This window comes from Ambystoma mexicanum, chromosome 1q, assembly GCF_040938575.1.
Source record: "Ambystoma mexicanum isolate Mex_15411 chromosome 1q, UKY_AmexF1_1, whole genome shotgun sequence".
NCBI classification, from domain to species: Eukaryota; Metazoa; Chordata; class Amphibia; order Caudata; family Ambystomatidae; genus Ambystoma; species Ambystoma mexicanum.
In genome coordinates this window covers 186,915,252-186,934,063 of record NC_090922.1, presented here as the reverse complement: position 1 = coordinate 186,934,063, position 18,812 = coordinate 186,915,252, and positions in this window count along the sequence as shown.

Here is an 18,812-nt window from a genome sequence, read left to right as displayed (position 1 = left end):
CTGGCTATTTAGGTATAGAACTTCCAGTGATAATGTGAACTGGCAAGCTATGGTAAAAATTCTCTTAACAGGAGATACAAAAAAACTCTTTTTTAGCAAATTTTAGGGCTGTGTCAAGCAATGCGAACTGCTGCATAGATAGTAATGTCTGGGTAACTCATCTCCAGGACAAATTTAGGGGTGAATTTGTTAGACTGGACAAAAAAAAAACAAATTTCACAATACAAAGATGTTATCGACTTTATAAAACATCTAAAGACATCTCGGGCCCCTGGCCCAGATGGAATATGCAATACCATTATTAAGCAAAACATTGATATTTGGGCTGATATCTTGCTTATTATCTACCATAAAATCTTAACGATTGGCGTTATACCTAATTCTTGGAAAAGTGTGATAACAATTCCTATATTTAAAAGTGGTAATAGGAATCTCCAGGGTAATTATCGCTTACTAGCACTAACAGACGTGCCAAGTAAGATTTTCTGTATGCTGGTCCTGGGGGAAATAAACCAGTGGGTACTAAGTAATGATATCCTTAACAAAGCCCAAACAGGGTTTTGTAAAGGTTATTTGACAGTGGATAACATTCTTCTTGTTAAAACTCTGGTTGAACAAGCCAATACCCCAAATGGATTGCCTCTATATATTCTCTATGTCGACTTTTGCTCAGCATTCGACATGGTTAACAGAAACTTCCTGTGGGAAAAATGTGAGTGCATGGGCATGCCTATACAGCTGCTTTATATTTGTAGGCTCATTTACGAGCAAAACACCACCAGAGTAAGGCTAAATAACATGGGCCTAATGTCCGATCCCATACCTGTCAGGATGAGGGTAAGACAGGGATGTGCCCTGGGCCCCATGTTTTTCAATTTATTTACGGACGATTTTGGTGATATTTTTGTTGTAAAACTGAATGCCTTTTCCAAGATCGGCGTACATACGTTGGGCTGGATCTGCTATGCAGATGATGTTGTTATTTTTGGCAACACTTATATTGGAATCTGCAATAGTGCGAGAGCTGTATACTCATATGCTGAAAAGAATGGCTTGAAAATGAACATAAAGAAGACACAATTCATGACCAGTGGGCGCAAGAGAAGTAATAAAATCTCTATCGCCTGCAGTATAGGCTCCATTAAAAGGGTAAACTCCTATAAATATCTTGCCCATGAAGTGGTGTCAAATAATAAAGGGGCTAATGAAGAATTACAGCAAAATAAAAGATCTAAAGTTCTGTCTACCATAGGGGTGATTTAATCTTTTTCTAAAAGAACAGCTGGGTATAGCTTGCTAGGCATTCGTATCATTGATAAACAGAAATTGGCTACCTCCTTTCTGTAGGGTCTGGAGGCATCATTTAGAGATTGGACCTCCTGGGCAGATAAGATCGAAGGCCTTGTGTGGCGTAGAATCCTAGGTTTAAGCAATTATACACCTGTGGAGGCCATTAGGTTGGAAATGGGACTAACCTCCCTTAGTACCATAATTGACCTCAACAGAGTAAAACCTTACCTAAAGATCATGTTCTCACCTCCTGACTCTTTTTTGTCAATATTGCGAATGCCCCTGTCAAATGAGGTAAATGTGACCTTGAATACATTCAAACAGATAAATGTGAGTTTCTTTGACAAGCTATGCTGGACCCCCAGATGGGAATATGGGGAAGGTGCCCTGCTTAAATCCCTGAAAAACTCAGCCGAGAAAATTGATTGGGTGAAAAATCATGAGAAGGTTGCAAGTATGAAATATCTGTCTACCTTCTCCAGGATGCCTTGAAATTATCAAGAAACCCAAGGTTATCTTAGACCCTGTCCGTCTAAAAAAACCTGCCGGATATTTATGAATATTAGGCTAAATCAGCTTGATGTACTAGAAATCAGAGGTGCATAAGCAAAAACCCCAATTCATCATGGAATCAGCCAGACATGTACTCACAGGCTGCTCAGGAATTACTTCTGTCTATGTATGTTATTACTCAAAATTTGTGAAAGATCTGGAGGAAATAACCTGTGAATTGTTCTGGCTAAGATGGTTGGCTGGCCAGAGCCGTAATAAAATTATTTCTGTAACATAGGCCCGGAGACATGCTGATGAGAAACTACGTACGTTTGAGACAGATACCAAACTACTAGAGGAATTTCATAAATTCTGATGTAAGAATGTAATGGATTTGCTCCCTGTCTTTTGTTTTTACTATCTAAATATATATGTAGATGCATATGAATGAACTGATATTAATATTCTATGCCTTAGCTATTAGTGTTATGAGTAATGATATTTTTCTTTTTTGTTGTATTTGGAATTACTTATATATGTGTTAAAGTTTTTATCTTATTTATGTATGTGTTAAAGTTTTGTTTTCTTAAAACTGTATACACAATAAAATAAAAAATAAAAAAGTAACTCTATTTACTGCTCTATAATCGATGCAAGTTCTGAGTGTACCATCAGGTTTGGGCACAAAAAAGGTTTGGCTAGCGGAATTCACGTATAACAATAGTTGTAAGGATGCTACGTCTATGTCTCCCTTTTATTTGGGGCGAGGGTTTCATCCTCTTTTTTTAAGTTTTGAAGTATCAAGAGAGTCAGAGAGTCCAGTGGTGGAGGAGCGTCTGCTTGTAATGAGGGAAGATTTGGAGAGAGCTAAAAGGGTTTTGTTTGGAAGCAAGCAGAAGTATAAGAAATTCGCTGACATAAGGAGGAAACCAGGTCCTGGGTATAAGGAAGGAGATTTTGTCTGGCTTTCTACCAAACATTTGAGAATCAAGGGGAGAAACAAATGTAGTCCTTGTTTTATTGGTCCTTTTGAGGTGAAGAAAACCATTAGCCTGTAGCAGTTCGTTTGAAGTTGCCGGGACATCTGAAGGTTCATCCAACCTTTCATGTTAGTCTACTGAAACCAGTGAATCAGGGTAGTAAGGTACTGGCATCCCCTTCTCCTGTGGTGGTGGAAGATTTGTCTGAGGAATTTATATCGAGGAGAATTGTGGATTCAAGAAGGGTGAGGGGAAGACTGCAGTATCTTATTGATTGGGAAGGGTTTGAACCAGAAGAACGTATTTGGGAGGATGCGTCTGACGTACACGCTCCTTGGCTGGTGGCTAAATTTCACAAAAAGTATCCTTACAAGATTAGCCCAGGGACTGGGCTTTAGCAGTGGGGGGATACTGTCAGGTTCTGTTTCTCTAGTTTAGGAATCTGTGCTTTGGAAGTGCTTGCTGTTTTCTTTCTTATGTGATTGGTTTGACCTTAACTTTACTTGTGCAGAAGGTGGAGAACTTCCCAAGCCAGGATGGAGGTTTTCAGCAAGCATCCTGATTGGCTGGATGCGTTAGAAGGGCTGACAATGGGCATTCTTAACTGCCTTTCATTGTCTAAAGCCCAGCTGAGAGGACATGTTTTCTGGAAGCTCCAGTTTTCTAGGCCTAAGAGGGTCTTCTTGGGCATCAAACAAGTAGATAAGGAGGTTCAGGAGACACAGGAGCGTATTAGGAGCCAGGATGAGGCAGCAGGAGAAAACACCAAGAACCAGAAGCTAAGTGCCAGAACTTTAATTCAATAACCTTGTAGTGAATTTAACTTGAGGCAAAAAGACTTAAAACATCCTCTTAAGTAATTGTGAAACTGTGCCTATGTTGTTATAACTTCACAAAGAAAGCCAAAGACTGAAAGCTTGTGAGTGTCTGGCTCTGGTGAAGAGGAAATGTAAATGTAAATAGCGCAAGCTGCAAGGTTGTTTGGATACGGGCTTGCACGAGTCAGCGTTTGCAATCAGCTGTTGTTCGTCACTCGCAGGCCTCTGCGCTGTCCGCGTATGCAGCCGTATTCTTTGAGTAAGGCGATGCTAATGTTAAGCCCATATTTAAGATTACTAAACTAGTGCCCGGTGCGGAGAGCAGCGCTTTAATCTCTCATCGTTAGCAAACTTTAAGCTAGCGATTTTCCGTTGTGCGCATGGCAAGTGCCTATCATTTTGTTACCAGGCAACAGGGTTTTTTGTTTCGTTTTCGTTCCTGTTTATCTCGGCATGGGGTTTCTTTACGCTTGTGCGTGGTATCAACAGACCAGAGGATCAATACGATGGCACGGATGCACGTAAGCATCTGAACTGTGTTTACGATAGAGGAGCGAACATGCACAGGGATTCAATTCTACGGTGACAAGGCGCAGGTAAGAAGGTTTTCATGTGCGCGTGTGCACGGAAGAAGGACTTTATCTTACTCCCTGTTCCAAGCAAATAGTTAAAATAGACAGTTTAGTTTCTTCTTAATTTATTTACAAAACAAAAAAAAGAAAAAGAAAAGAATAAGAAACATTATAGGAAGTAGAAACTGCAAGGAGACTCAGAAAAGGTTCCAAGGCTGAGGACTCTATGCAGAGGACAGAAGGGTCTGTGACAGCAAGGTTTTCACCACAGCAACCTGTTGTCTGAGAGCCAGAGAGTTCTCTAGGAGCAGCACACAGTTCTACGAGCAGAACTATTATGGGAAGCAGCTGAAGTCACAGATGTGTTGAAGGCAGCAATCACTGGCCAGAGTCTCTTGCAAGTAATTTAAACTCCTCAGGGCAATCAGTAGAGGAGTACCAGGTATGGTTTTAGAGCTATTATATTTTGGATATTGTGAAGAGCAGCAGGATATATTGGAGTACATAGTTTAAAGTGGAATGTATGTATCTTTTGCTTTATCTACAGGTTCAGAGGTGTCCTTTGGTGAAACCTGGTGTTTTCTTATTTTATCCACTTCCCCCTTTCCCTCGAGGGTGAACCATGCAGTACTGAATTTACATTTAGTTCTGTGTGTTACACTTCAGGGATACTGCTAGGGGTTCAGCAGCTTCTGCAGACATCAACTTTGAATACTCAGCCTTACAGTTCTCAAATGTATAAACATATAAAAATGGTCCCTAGCTGTCCTGTTGGAGCTAAAACTGGGAATGTCCTCCATTAATATTTTGATTATTAACATCTATTGGTCACCTGAGAACAACTTAATTGAAGCACTGAAATTGCTGGATGTAACTATTATGTATTCCCAGGAGATGTGTTCTGGGCTCCTTATTATGATCGCTGGCGCTTTGAATGCGGACATTTCCAGGGAGGGTGCTCAGAATGCTCTGCTGGGCACGGTAAACACCCATGTGGGAGGTTATAAGGACATGAGTAGGAAAAAAAACCAAGGGGTTTCTGTGGCATTCCTTTTTTTTTATTGGGACCTGTTGTGTGCTAGTGATTTAACTGCAGACTCTTTTGACTCATATACCTGGACGAATGGGACTCACTACTCAACTATTGATGTGTTTTTATGAAGGTCACTAGCTGACGAGACATCTTTCTCTTTGACTCCAATGCCCAATAGTGATAATAAAATGCTGAGTTTTATCCTTTTTTGGGAGTCCCCATCTGCAAAACGAGTTTTCTTTCCCTGGAAATTAGCCAATCTTTGGGCCGAATTACTTGGCACCAGGACAATGGGCCTCATTACGAGGTAGGAGGTAGCCATGGTGCTATTAGCACCATGGCTACCCCCTTACCGCATACCAGGTCCGGGTTCTCAGAATGGGTACTTACCGGGTCATTGCAACCTTGGAGGACCCGGTAAATCCCCATTCTGAGAACCATTCCCCAATCCCATTGAGCCCGTATAGGGCTCAATGGGTATGGGGAAGTAGCTAATAACAGTACCGCAATTTGCGGTACCATTATTAGCTCTGAAGTCCCTTAGCGGGTCCCATCCTTAACACCTGGTCAGACCAGGCGTTAAGGAAGGGACCCGCTAAGGGACCTCGGAATATGGAGCTAAGGGATTACTGGCACCGGCACCCTTACCGGTGCCGGTAATCCCTTACCTCCTACCTCGGAATGAGGCCCAATGTGAAGAAAGTGAACAGTTTTCATACACGACTTCAGTAAGACGTTATCCGTTTATACACATGACATGTTTGAATATTATGTAGATTCCTCTATGCAGAGGGTTTTACCTCCTGTAAAAACGAATACCACTAGACTAAATCACACTCATATTTTTAGTAGGGTGGTCAAACTAATGAAAACTCAGAGAAATAAGGAGATTAGGCATATTCGTGCTTCGCCTTGTGTGCAGTCTGTTCAATTGTAGAGGATAAAATGTGTCAAAAACAAATGGAAAAATCGCATGAAGAGCTTTCGTGCTGCGCTATATCAAGCGGACGGCAAAAATATGCTGTTATCTTTGAGGGATGCATCTACAAGGAAGTTCTGGGCTCTGATTAACAAAGGGGACCTACACCAGTCAAGTGCTCAATCTGTTTCCATTACAGAGGAATCATGGGCTGGACACTTTGGTGCAGTATACGCTCTCTCAAAATTTGAATGGCCTGTACCTTTAGCAGTTCGATCTTCTTCTTGGTATTTTTCATTTACCAGGACGATGTCAAATAATTGATCGCCTGTGCATCAAACTCTCGTGCACCGGGCCCAAATAGGTTGGCAAATGTTGTTTTGAAAGGAAACCCGGAACTTTGGTAAAAAATCCTTTTCACTCGATTCAGTAACATAATTGTGACCAGGTGTATTCCAGAAAGTTGCCACCTATCGTATATTGTTCCAATATACAAGAAGGGCGATAGTGGCTGTCCTTCAAATTACAGACCTATCGCCCTTCTGGAGGCTGACTCCAAGATCTTTGCTGGTCTGGTCTTGGGGCATATTCGTGAATGGGCCGACTAAAATAACATTTTATCTGCCTTTCAGTTCGGCTTTAGGTAGAATATGGGCCACTGATGCTGGGGGCTTGCTTCTTAGAATTCTTCAAGAAAAAGTCTGGAGGCCTGGGAGTGTGCCGATCTACGTGGCTTCAATGGATCTCTCCCTCGTCTTTGACCTTGTGGACCGTAACATTCTTTGGTCGAAGTTGTCAAAGGCGGGGCTGCCCGTACCCTTATTATCGATTCATTATCATCTTCATGAGGGCTCTAGGATAAGAATTCGACTAAATAATGATGGTTCCCTGTCCCATTCTATCCCAGTTCTTAATGGGCTATGACAGGGGTGCATATTCGCCCCTACCATTTTTAACCTGTATGTGGCAGATGCAGGTTCTAAATTGGAAAATGCCGCTTTTGCATCACCTATAGTGGAGGGGCATAAGGTGTGCTGGACTGCTTACGCAGACGACTTTATGTTATACGACCACACCACAATAAGCATGCAGCGCCTATTATGTGCTTTTAGAGAATTCATATTGGCAAACTCCCTTAATAACAATACAAAAAAAAAACGTAATCATCCCCTTGTCGGATAGGAGATGTCGTATAAATTTCACATGGTTTTTAAACAATGAGAAACTGGCAATAAGATCTGCTATTAGATATCTTGGATATCCGATTTTTGGGGAGAAGAAAAAATGCCTCTATCGAGAATATTTGGAAAAGACGGTTGGTCCTCTAACTGCCCAATTGAGGAAAATTGATCAAAGATATGGGAAATTTTCGTTTTTGCTGTCTCTGGGTTTTTATAAATGCAAATTGATACCTCAATTCACCTATGGTTTAGAACTGGCTCCCAGGTGGTGTAGAGAGGAACTTTCTAAATTTGAATCTAAAATTTTGAAATCTGCCTTAAGATGGCTTCCCAAGTCCGTCCCGCTCGTTGCAGTGCGGTATGAACTGGGCTTGCTCTCTTTGTCAAGTGTGGTGGAGTGGCGCCAGGTTTCCTTTCATAGAAAACTACTTACCTGTAAGAAGTCAACTCTCTATGATATTATGGGGAATTCCATGCGCTCTGGCGAGCCTGTCTCATTATATCTGAGCACTTTGAAAAGTGAATGCCATGAAATCCTGCACAAAGTAGGGGTTTCCCTCAGCCTTCATAGGATATTCCCACCCAAGTCCCATCCTACCCCAGCACTGTCCCTCAGGAAAGGGAAAGAGAAAACATTACGGGAGACCAAACCCTTGCCCTGATACAAACCTTGTCTCTCTTTCTTGTAATCCCAGAGGATATGCTATGAGCTCACCTTTTTTCCATCCGGTCATCCCTCTCTGATAAGGTCCCAAAAGCAAGGGAATTAGCATCAGCCCTACGGTAATATCACCATAACCTGAAAAGAGGAAGTCCGAACACTTCACCCATTTTCCCTATGAGACCCCAAGATATTAATTCCTCAAAATACCATTAAAGTACTGAGAAGAAGAAGATGCAAGCAGAGGCAAACCAGTACTTCCAATACATGTGTCCCACTAACGAGGTCAGGCAAAAGTAGCCACTTAATACTAACTACCATCACCTGATGCATATCAACCTTTGCTGGGAGTATAAAATGGACACAGTCAGGCCACCCAGAGAGAACGGGGAATGCAGAGCGCGAGGAGCAGCAGGAAGGGGTGTTGTGTCCTAGAGTGTCCCTGAGAGAACCGAGTGCTTGTGTCGTCAGATGTGTGCACAGGAGTCAGCAGTATGGCAAGGGAGCCAGACGGAAGAAGTGCAGGGAGCCGCATCTTCAGGCATTCCCTGTGGTGAACACACAGAACTGCTTGTTACCCTGGCTGGAAGCGCCAGCCAAGGGTTTTCAGAGGGGCAGGTGGTGCAGTCCTTGTTTTTCGAGGAAGAACGAAAACAGCTGAGATCAAGATGGGAACGCCAGTGAGTTTCAAAGGCTGATTGAAACCCGGCACAAGTCTAATCTGAAGATACATTGTGACCGCGTAGTTGTGTGAGGCAGGCTGCTAAGTTGTACAAGTGTGCAACTGAAGGAGAGCGCCTGGCCAGTAATGGAAAGCGACGTAACATTGTAACAGGGCTGAATCTCCCAAAACCGCTGAGTGAAAAGCTGGCGAGAGGAGTTAGCGAAGTAGGAGCAAAAGCCGGCGAAGAATATAAGAACGAGTGTGGAAGTCAGAAATGGGCAGAGAAGCCTGGCACAGTGCGGGTTTGATGAGAAAGCCCCAAGATGGAATAAAAAGAACAATAAAGACTGTAGAAAGGCTGAAGAGCTTGAATCATTAACAGGACCTGAGAAGTGGCTGGGAGTATATGACAGCAAGTGGTCAAAGTGAAAGAAGAGGATGAGGGCAGCACTAAGGTGACTGGTTGCGTGACCTGTAATGGGCGGACCGTTTGGTCTACAACTGAAACCTAGACCAGGAAGACCTAAAATATAAAGAAAAGCCCTAACTCCAATGTTATGCCAAGGGTAAAGAGCCACCGGTTGCTCGACCTGTTATGGGTGGACCGTGCGGTCTAAAACTGTGCCATGACCAGGAGGGGGCTCCAACAAAAGAGTTGCAAGGTGAGAAGAACCTGTGAACTTTGTTTTGTGAGCAAGAACTATATTGAGCTTGGGGAGGGAACCCTGAGCCTTGAATGAATACAATGAGACTGTTTCTTGTGAACATTTGATAACTGGATACTTCAGGAACTGGTACCTGAAGATTGGGGCAGGGTGCCTGAACTTCTTATGAACCTTCTTTTTTTTAACTAAACTTTTGCCAGTAGACCTTGTGTGGATTATAACCAGAAACTATACCCCAGAGGGTACGAGAGTTGCAAGATCCTATTATTTGAACTTTATCCCTACTTGGGAAAGGGAGCTAGCCAGTGCTCCGAACTTTGTTATTCACTTCTTCAGTTGAACCATCCCTTCACTATAGTTATCTCTTAGTTGTGAGGGCAAACATAGGTTTGGACACAGACAGAATTTTTGATTTGGACACCCCAACTTTGACGATCCTTCGTTTATTTAGGCTGGGAAATCCCACCATTGTGATAGGGTCAGGTAGGCATTTCACCCAGTCTGATTCATTGAATAAAGGTTTTGAAACTGTGTCACCTGTGTCTGTGTCTCTCTTGATAGCATGCCTGTCTCACAACACCCAGTAAAGATTTGTGATCAGCGGATTAAAACTGCTGTTTGTTCTCTAATGGATGTGGGGTAGTTCAGTGGGCAAGACCAGAGTAACTTATCTTCCATGTTATAACAGCCGTTTTGTAGGAGCAAGTGGACCTGTTTAAGTTGGGGAGCGATTTGTAATCAATGCTTTAAAAGCATGTTTTGGTCCGATGCTGCTTAGTACAATATGTGTGTTTTTTTCAATACTTTTGTGCTGCATTACATTACATTGTTATTATTTTTTCTTTTCTTAAGTCTTCCTGCACCACAGGAAGCCGAAGAAAATGTACATTTACGAAACAGGATATATTGGCTGTGACAATGCTTTTTTCTTTTAAATCTGTCTAGATTTTCCCTATATATTTTTTCCTCCGAGCACAACCAGCACTTGTTTCTGCTCAGTTACTGTCTCTATACTCTTCTATGGAATTTTTCACTGTAACAAATTAAAGACAGTTATATTTAAAAGAAATTTAAAGGTTTATGAATATTAATGTAGATCTGATGGTGAACAAGAATGTTTGCAGCTGTACATCATTGTCTCTCAGAATAAGACCATTCAATAAAAAGCCAACTATCTATAAGGATAGGACTCAAGTAACAAGCTATAAATGACATGGCTTTTGTCCATCATGCAAAGGCTGTAATAGTACTGCAGATAGGTGAAACAATTGTGCCTTGATGATAGAACCATGCATTTTGGCACACTTTTGGACCACACCCTAATGAACATTTTTGGCTATGAGGCCATCACAGATTTTTCCTGTAACAAAGTTGGCAGCCCTTTTTCAATAATGGCGACTATTTGTCATTTAACTATCTTAATTTTTGTAGATATTCATTACTTGTGTTCATGTAATGCCTGTAATACAGTTTAAAAGTATAAATGAAGCCTATTAGTAAATAATAATGGTTTTTTAAAATAATTTATAGCAGAATATTTCAATTCATTATTATTGAATGAATATTTATACTACTCCTGAAACAGATTATTCGTAATAACCTCAGCCCCCTTATTTCTGTCAATACAAAGAGCGCCACAAGTACAAAGAGCAGTACAATGTAGTGCAGCCTTCCTACACTTGCACTGTAGTGTGCAGCCTTTCTTGCAGCCACATTGTAAGAGTTCCCTGCAAGCTTGCATAGCCTCTGGTAGGGTTGACCAGGATATTTCCCATCCACCTTCATGCTTCTTCTTCCACCCCCAATCACTTGGCAATGGAAGCTGTGGTGTTGCAACTATCGTTTGGGCCCAGCCGTAACCAGCCTAATAGATACATCTTTGTGTATGTTAAATAAGCGCATATTGTGTGGGAGGTAGATTGTCAATTGCTCTACCTTTTTGAGTAAATAGGTTTTTTCTTGCCTCTTTAACATGTTCGTCCCTGCTGGTACAGTCAAATAGCAAAACTACAAATCTCTCCAATGGCTTCAGCATTTCATCTACTGCCTGTTGGCTAGGCCTGTCAGCCAATCCACAAAAAGCTGAGGTGACATGTCCGCTTGCCTTCTAGGTGTCTGTGATGCTGGAAATGCATCGGAGGAACAGGGCCTCCGTATCCTTGTCCTTTACTGCCTTTTTATCATGTGTTCTGTTGTGTTTTCCGTGCAGGAGTTCATGTGGGACTCCTGGCGGTGCAGCTCTCTCTCTTTTGGTTTGGTGAGCAGACCCACAGGATATCCTTACGGCACCCATGGGTGGGGGTACAACCCTGTGCCCCTAGTGTATGTGTTTGGGCACCTGTGGGTGGCCCATAGAGCAGGGTATGGGCTGGTGGTAGCTCCATGTTTAATTTGACAGGTGCGCTGAGTATCCTCCATTTTGGGATACCCAGGCCCTGCCATTGGAATCAGTTGATTCCTGATGGAAAACAAGATGGCCCCAGTGGCCTCTTGCTTTCTATTGCCTGTTACCTTGTTTTCCCAAAGTCCTGGGAAGCCCTGACTCTGTCCCTTCCCCCTGACTGGCTGTTGGGTGGAAGTTCCATATATGGTGTTGTTGTGAAGTCCAGTCCAGACTGGCTGGATCCTTCCCAGTGACTGGTTGTTGTGGGTACACCCTGTGGGTGGGACCTGGGTGAATGGAGTGTGTGACCAATATGCACTTCTTGTTGTGGCAGTCTGGTTTCTGGTATGAGAGACAAAGGGCCTCATTACACGGATGGCGGAGAACCATGGCGCTATTAGCGCCATGGTGCATGCCGGTAAAATACCGGCACCGCCTTGGCGAAAGGGGAATTACCACCCCATTCCAAGGTTGGCGGGGCGGTAATTCCCCCTTCCACCATTGCCCTTCCCCATTCCCATTTTTGGCCCATAGGGCTCAATAGGAATGGGGAAGGCGCTAATTACGGTACCGCAAATTGCGGTACCGTAATTAGCTCCCTGGGTCCCTTTGCGGGTTGGTTTTTAACGCCTGCAAAAAGCAGGCGTTAAATCCCCCAACCCGCAAAGGGACCTCGTAGTAAGGCGGTAAGGATTTACCGGTACCGGTATCTTACCGGTACCGGTAAATCCTTACCGCCATCCGTGTAATGAGGCCCAAAGACTGAGACAGCCCTGCCCTAAACTGGCCGGAATGCAATGTGTAGTGTTGAATGGCTGGGTACTTGTCCCAATCCACATTCCTTGTTTTGAGTGTCTGAGAGGGAGGAGGATGGCCTGAATGCACTGTATGCCTGATTGGCTGACTGACTGCATGAATGCCCTTCTGTATGATTGGCTGCTGAGTGTGAGCCAGCAGTGTGGATGAGAGACAGGATAGTATATCTGGGGACTGCTGATCCTCGACGCCCAGCTGGAAGAAGAAGACTTGCTGTTGCATTTGCTTCGACCTGATCTGAAAGCTGCCAAATTCGTCAAGGACTGATCCGAGAGAGTGCCTGGTAAGGTGCCCGCATCCCGTTCTCCGAGGGACCATCGAGCACCGGTAACCTTTGCCGAAGCTCCCTGGAAGTCAGACCCTCGAAAGGCTGCCGACCTGAGACGGGACTGCTGAGGAGAACGAAGTGAAGCGCCAGGACTTCGCCGCTGTCGAAGTCCATTGCCGTCGACCAGGGTTTGCAGGTTTGTGTAACCGCTGGAGGTCCGTCGAAGTCGTGTTGCCCCAGAAGAGGGGACCGCTTGACACCGTGCCGCCGACGACGGGAGCCGCCTGCTCCTTTGCCTAAGAACATTTGAATCGAAGGATTCCCTTGTCCGCAACGTCGACTGCTTTGTCCTGCCGGAGAAAGTCAAGGCCGCTGATGTGCCGAGGAGCATCCGCCGGTGGGTTTCCCACCACCCAGAGACCACAAAGACTTCGACGACTCGACGCCCTTGCTGGGCCACAGTTCTTCAGAAACTCTTTGTGGTCCTGAACAATCAATCACCGAGGTGCCCCGCACACCTCCTCCTCGCAGAACATCGCAGACGAGCACCGCCTGGATCGAGGCCGTGGTCTCGGCCCCCTCAAACTTCTCATCGACGCCCTTGACGCCAAGTTCACCTTCTTCGACACCTCTCGATGATCTGTGACTCCTGCTTGAAAGGGGGTCACTCAAGAAGGATCCGTCGGCGCTTCTTTGAAGAACTCTACTCCACCAGGTACATTGGGGGGGTATAAAACTTTATAGGAGAGAACAAGACTATTGAGCAATATATGGACTGGGCTTGTGCTATATATCTTTATTTTACAGGTTGCCCAGGTGGGGGGATCTCCACACAGAACTGTGCTTAGCGGTAGAGGCTAGTATTCTGAATATTGTTTCATACCTCTTGCTTTCCCTCCTATCTCTATTGCTGGTTTCCTTGTTATTGATCGGTGTGACATTCTAACAGTATAGTTGATGCACTTTAATGAGATCTGATAATATTGGTGGTACCACTTTAGAATTGGATATATTTACCATTATTGATTTCCGAGTACAAAGTGCGTTATTGTGATAGTGTACATGCCTTTGAATATTAATTATATAAAGACTGTGTTTTCAGTAATACAGTGTGTGGACATTCCTTTGTGGGGGTTCGGGGACTACACTGTACTTAAGAACCAGCCCGCATCACCTCCTGAGAAGCTAGGCCTTGATTGCTCGTCCATTGCTACCTTATAGAGAATCTTGACTGGGGTCCTCTGTGCCTCTCCTCTACCATATGGAGAGCAGAAGTACAGACACCCACCACCGGTATCTTTACACTGGTGGCAGCGGTGGGATGCTTATGGTTTTAAGAATCAGTATATAACCGTGCCACTTACAAAATATCTGCACTTTATTGAATTAAGGTTTGGTTGTGTACAGAATAACTGCATTACAAGCAATGGAGTCTATTTCAAATGGTAAATTGACTAGGATGAGCTTAGAGGCTCTCCAGAGTGCTTGTGAAGCCAAGACTTTGTGGATAAGTCTAGGGCTGAGCTGATAGCTGCCCTGGTGGACTACCAGACTGATGGTAAAACTCTTGATGAGGGGGGAATGCAACCAATGAGGACTCTGCCCGTGGGGTTTCTGCTGAATCTGTTTCTGGGAATGCCACCATTCCTGCTGCCTCTGTCCCAAACCCCAGCACTGCTCTTCAGGGGGAAGCCCTGAAGATTGAACTTTTAAAATTGGAGCTACAACGGGAACAGTTAGCCTTTCAATACAAAAAGTTGGCAACCGAAGCTGAGTTGAAGAAAGAGGAGCTTGCACAGCAAGTGATACTCAAAGATAGGGACACTGAGCACCAAAGAATCCAGCTAGAGAAAGCTAGAGTGGAGACTTCAGCTAAACCAGTTGAGAGTGGCAAGTCCCCAGCCACCAAGTTTATGAAAGATTTGGTTGGTGTGTTTGCGGAGGGTTCTGATATCCTCCAATGGATTGAAGTGTTTGAAATGGCTTGTGCAATTCATGATGTTGACAAAAGAGATTGGGCTAAGTGTTTGTTAAGCAGAGTGCCTCAAACTGGGTATGATTGTATTCTGAAGCTGAGTGTGGAAGACAGGGGTCAGTATGAGTGTATGAAATTTGCTTTGATTGCCCAGTTTGGCAAGACACCTACCCAATACCTTAAAAGGTTCGGGGATTTCAAGAAAAGAGAGAATGTGTCTTGGGTTGACTGGGTGAGTGCTGCGCACATGAACATGATGGGGTGGATTGATGGTTACAAGGTGAAAACTTTTGTTGAATTGTCCCACCTGTTGTTTTTTGAGAATTTTTCTGAAGCCTGTTCACCAGAGCTGCGTCAGTATGTTGCTGACCAGAACATTTTGGATCCCTTTAAGTTGGCTAGGTTGGCTGACAAGTGGGTCTCCCACCGGGTGTCCCCTAAGGACTACAGTGGGAAGGACAAGGACAACGACAACGAAAAGGGGGCCTCTCAGAAAGCTGAGGAGTCCCAAAAGCAGCCACAGTTGGGTAAACATAAACCCTCCTCTCCTAAGACCCAAAAATCTAGTGGGGATAAGTCATCCGTGGGTGGGAATAAGAGTAGTGGTCCACCTGCTGCAAAGCAGGCTCCCAGTGGTTCCAGTACCGTACCCCGCACTCCCGGCACTTGTTGGGATTGTGGGGCTCTGGTTCACAAGAGGGGTGACTCCAAGTGTAAAGGTAAGGCACTTGGGGTACAGGCTGTCAGCCTGACCTACCCTTACCCCATGTCTGAGGTGGAGGCCACTGTCCTCCCCTCCTCTACAGGGATCACCTTTGGTGCCCCTGTAGAGATTTCCTTAGTGTCCCTTGGGGCCTGAGACCAGTACTGGGAAGTACTGGCGACTATCCCACAGAACACCTGTAGATTTTTGAGAAGTGTCCACTTGAATGGCCAGCCTTCTACTGGCTTGAGAGACACTGGGGCAAGCATGATAGTGGTGGACAGGACCCTGCTCAAGCCAGAGGATTATGTGGGTGCTCCTCTGAGAACCACCAGGTTAGCTGGTGGGCCTCCCAAATTATCGCCTGTAGCCTTAGTCACACTCGCAATTGGAGACAAGACAGCAAAGCTTCCTGTCCTGGTTCAGGACATTGTCCCTGCTAACATTCTGTTAGGTAATGATCTAGTAGAGTTGGGATTGATCTCTGATGGTCTTCCAATGACTGTCACTAGGTCACAGGTGACAAAGGGTCTCACAGTGAGTCAGGTACCCGAGCCAAAGGTGCGGCCTAAGGCAAGACGAAGGAAGACCAAGAAGGCAACCTCTGTGCCAGGTGCCCCTTCTCTTCCTGCTGTTCCTACAGCACCCATTGGGATCCATGCTCCGGACGGGCTGGGTCCAGTGGTAACCCCGTCTCTACTCCTGTGGGAGAAGAGCCAGAAGACTCTCCTGTGGGAGAGGTTCTCAACCCGGAGGATCATCCTGATCTTCAATGCTTGTTAGCTGAAGGGGGACCCTCCCGGGCAGACTTCTGTAAGGGACAGAGAGAGTGCCCCTCTCTCTCTCTCTCTCTCTCTCTCTCTCTCTCTCTCTCTCTCTCTCTCTCTCTCTCTCTCTCTCTCTCTCTCTCTCTCTCTCTCTCTCTCTCGGGTCTGAGGTCTGAGGAAACAGGCGCTGTCCGAGACACAAGGAGAAGTGCCTAGGACATTCCGGATTTATTGGGAGGGTGAGCTCCTTGTTAGTGAGCCCACTAAGCCTGAACCTGGTGCCCTCAAGAGGTTGGTGGTACCCGAGGTTTCCAGGCCCTTCCTGCTGCAGTTGGCGTATGAGGTGCCTTGGCTGGTCATCTTGGTACCAAGAAGACTAAGCAGAGGCTCTCTGCCCATTTCTACTGGCCTCGGATGGGAGTAGAAGTGGAGTCCCACTGCAGGACCTGCCCAACTTGTCAGTTATCTGGCAAGACTGGAGGCAGTGTCATTGCCCCACTGCAGCCATTGCCAGTGGTTTGCACACCATTTGAGAGGATGGGCATCAACATCGTCGGTCCCCTGGACCCTCCCACTTCAGGTGGACATTGGTTCATCCTGGTCTTGGTATATCATGCCACCAGGTACCCCGAGGCTATACCCCTTCGCACTGTAACTGCCAAGGTGGTTGCCAGGGCTCTCCTGGGCATTTTTACCCGTGTTGGATTCCCCAAGGAGGTTGTCTCTGACAGAGGATCCAACTTCATGTCTAGTTACATGAAGACCATGTGGAAAGAGTGCGGAGTAACCTACAAGTTCTCCACCTCTTACCATCCCCAGACCAATGGTCTGGTTTAGAGATTTAATAAAACTCTCAAGGGCATGATAGCTGCTTTGGAAGAGCCCCTAAGGAGGAAATGGGATCTCCTCCTGCCATGCCTGCTGTTTTCTTACAGAGAGGTACCTCAAGAGGGTGTTGGTTTCAGCCCCTTTGAGTTACTCTTTGGAAACCCCGTGAGGGGGCCCCTTGCCTTGATCAGAGAAGGTTTGGAAGCCACCCCTCCAGGTCCCGCCAAGCAAGTGGGGGACTATGTGTTAGGCCTCAGACGGAGGATGACACAGATGATGGCTCAGGCAACAGCGAATCTCAAGGCCAGCCAGGAATTGAACAAGTACTGGCATGACCTTAGAGCATCGCAAGTGGATTGGACTCTGGGAATTGGCAGATAAATGGACTGGACCCTTCAGGATAATCTCCAAGATGGGCGAGGTCAATTATCTGGTTGACATGGGAATCCCAGGGGTAGCCCCTCAGGTATTCCATGTTAACAGGCTCAAGCCTTTCCAAAGGCGAGCAGAAGTCTCATGTCTCTTGCTAGCTTCAGAGCAAGAAGCGGATGAGAGTGAGCCCCTTCCTGATTTGCTGCATAGCAACCCTCAGGATGGCTCAGTGGAGGAAGTGCATCTCTCTCCAGATTTGACAACTGAGCATCAGAGGGCCTGCAGGACTTTGCTCCAGCAATATGCCTCTCTGTTTTCACTGACGCCAGGCCTTACACCGTGGTGTAAGCACGAGATTGACACTGGTGACAGTGTGCCTGTCAAAGCAGGAGCTACCGTATGTCAGATACTGTTAAGAACCACATCCAGGCTGAGGTCGGCAAGATGTTGGCTCTGGGTGTTATTGAACCCTCAACCAGTCCCTGGTCCAGTCCCGTGGTCCTTGTCCCCAAGGCAAGTTCCCAGGCAGGTACCAAGGATTGGAGGATCTGTGTGGACTACAGAGGAGTCAATGCCGTCACCAAAACTGACGCGCACCCATTGCCCAGAGCTGATGAGCTCGTGGACACCATAGGTGCTGCCAAATTTGTGAGCACCTTTGACCTTACCTCAGGCTATTGGCAAATAGCTCTGATGGACCATGCCAAGGAATAGACGGCGTTCTCAACACCAGAGGGACTCTACCAGTTTAGGGTCATGCCTTTCAGGTTGAAGAATGCCCCTGCCACCTTCCAGAGATTGGTCAACCATGCGCTCAGTGAGCTGGAAGCCTTTTGTGTGGCTTACTTAGATGACATTGCCATCTACAGTTCCACTTGGGAAGAGCATTTGACGCATCTGGGTAAGGTGTTGCAGGCCTTGAAAAGGGCTAACCTCACTATCAAGGTCACCAAGCAAGTGCCAGGTAGCTCAGGGGAAAGTCACATATCTTGGTCATGAGGTAGGTGGTGGTCAAATCCAACCTCTCCCCAGTAAGATACAGGATGTACAGGACTGGGAGACTCCAACTACTGAAACCCAGGTGAGAGCCTTTTTGGGCCTCACTGGGTATTATCGCAATTTCATGGCAGACTATTGAACCATAGCTGCACCCCTGACAGGTCTGACTTCACCCAAACAACCTACTAGGAAGGTTAATTGGACTGAAGACTGTCAGAGGGCCTTTGATGGCTTGAAAGAAAGTCTGTGTAGGGCAACTGTGTTGTTTGCGCCTGACTACAGCTGACCCTTTATCGTCCAGACGGATGCCTGCTACACCGGAATTGGAGCTGTCTTGTCCCAGTTAGATGACAAAGGGAGGGAACATCCTATCATCTTCATCAGTAGACAACTCAAGCGTAGAGAACTTAGGTGGGCTACTGTTGA